This window comes from Apis dorsata, unplaced genomic scaffold (genome assembly GCF_000469605.1).
Source record: "Apis dorsata unplaced genomic scaffold, Apis dorsata 1.3 scaffold_209, whole genome shotgun sequence".
Lineage (NCBI taxonomy): Eukaryota > Metazoa > Arthropoda > Insecta > Hymenoptera > Apidae > Apis > Apis dorsata.
In genome coordinates, this window is record NW_006263493.1 from 270892 (window position 1) to 272632 (window position 1741).

The 1741-nt window shown below is 47.3% G+C and overlaps 1 long non-coding RNA gene across 1 annotated transcript; it reads left to right on the forward strand.

The window, feature by feature from the left end:
- LOC116185543 lies at positions 1-1506 on the forward strand. Its single transcript, XR_004150387.1, has 2 exons — positions 1-30; positions 1022-1506. It is a non-coding gene; the product is annotated as an uncharacterized LOC116185543 (long non-coding RNA).
- Positions 1507-1741: the final 235 nt, after the last annotated feature.

Genomic DNA, 1741 nt, shown 5'->3' on the forward strand with positions numbered 1-1741 from the left:
ATCTCTCTCTCTCTCTCTCTCTCTCTCTCTGTCTCTCTCCCTTCCTCCCTCCGCGTGGCCGTTTCTAAAGGCACATTCATTAATGTCGCGTAGCATAGTTGGTATCGTTTTACCCCTACGGCGAGGCGAGGCGCGGAATTTTTTTATCCCCCTCCTTCTCTCCTTCTCCTTCTTTTTTTTTTTTCATTTTAATCTAGCCTGCCCTCCAACGTATAGATTTTTCGGGGCCACTGTTACGGACATACTACTTAGTGTCAACCAACCACCCCTCTCTCTTCCCTTGCTCCTTTCTGCCACGCACCCCCTTCTTTTCACGGCGTCGTGGGTCGAGCAACCCCCCTCTCTCTCTCTTTTTCTCTTTCTCTCTCTCTTTTTTCGCTCCACTGTTACTTATGGCGGCCGCGTTAAATTTAACGAGGGGGAAACCTCTCCTCGTGAAATATCGGAGAACAATGATTTCCGAAATTATTGACCGACCACCACCGCTTGATTCGAACCGGTTCTTTTTTTCCTTTTTTTTTTTTTTTTATAAAGCGTATATATAAAACTGCGATATTATTTTCTTCTTCTTCTTCTTCTTCTTCTTCTCTCTCTTTTTCAACACAAACCGAATTCGAGCGCAACGAAGCGTGATGCGAATCGTGAAACGTCAAGGATTCAAAGGTCCAAGAACAGCTCTTTTCGAGCCCTCGTGCGTTTCATTAATCGGGCTATTGTTGTTATCGAGCAATTGTAAAACAATTGCAATTAAAAAAAAAAAGAAAAGAGGAGGGGAGGGAGAAAGGGGAAGTTGTCGCACGTTGCCAGCAACGATTATTAGACGATCGTACACGGCGTTTAAAAATCCTTGCCAAGGATAAAAATTTTTAAGTTTCAAAGCCCCCCTCCCTCCCCTAATAACGCCCTTTCTTTCGCCTTTCGGTGTTTCCATCGTTCGATCGTTCGAGGGGTAAATTGAGTCGGAGCGTACGAAAACACGCGTACTACTTATCGCCCGCGATCCCCCAGCTCACCCCCACAGCTCTCTCTCTCCACTCTCACCCCTCGCGCGCGCGTAAACTTTTCACGAGGGGTGAACCGCGCGCGTAATATCGGCCATTCACGTGTGAGCGTGTCTCCTTCTACCCCCTCCCTCCCCTCCACCCTCGACTCACATCCACGCGCGCCCGAAAAAATAAACACAGAATCGAACCCTTTCTACAAATTCAAATAGCCGGAAGAGGGGGAGAGCGGCTGCCTCCTCGCGCCCCCTCCCTCTCCCCCTTTCTTTTGTCCCTCGACTTTTTCGAAAAAATTAGACCAGGGATACGATCGATGGAAGAAGAAGGATAAAGAGAAGGGGGGAAGGGAAGAAATAGCCACGGATCGGCGATCCGCTGTCAAAACACGAAATTCGATCGGGAGGAATGATCGGCCCTCCCCCTGTGCCCCGATTTTTCATTCGACGAATTTTCCAGACCCGAGGATATATCCCGAAAGGGGTGACGAAATGGATCGGTAATAAAATAGTCGGGCCGCGGTGAAATATTGAACGATCGATCGCTCTCTGTTTACGGAAACACGATATCGTTGAGCCGAACGAGTCAATTTTTCGAGGGGTGGTGACGTAGAGATGATTAATAATCGGCCGAATAATGGGATAATTGGTGAACACGATTGGTTCACCCGTTTATCTTTTTCTTTTTTTTTTCTTTCTTTATTTCTATCTATTGCTGTCGATCCCCGATTCCTGTTCAGAATG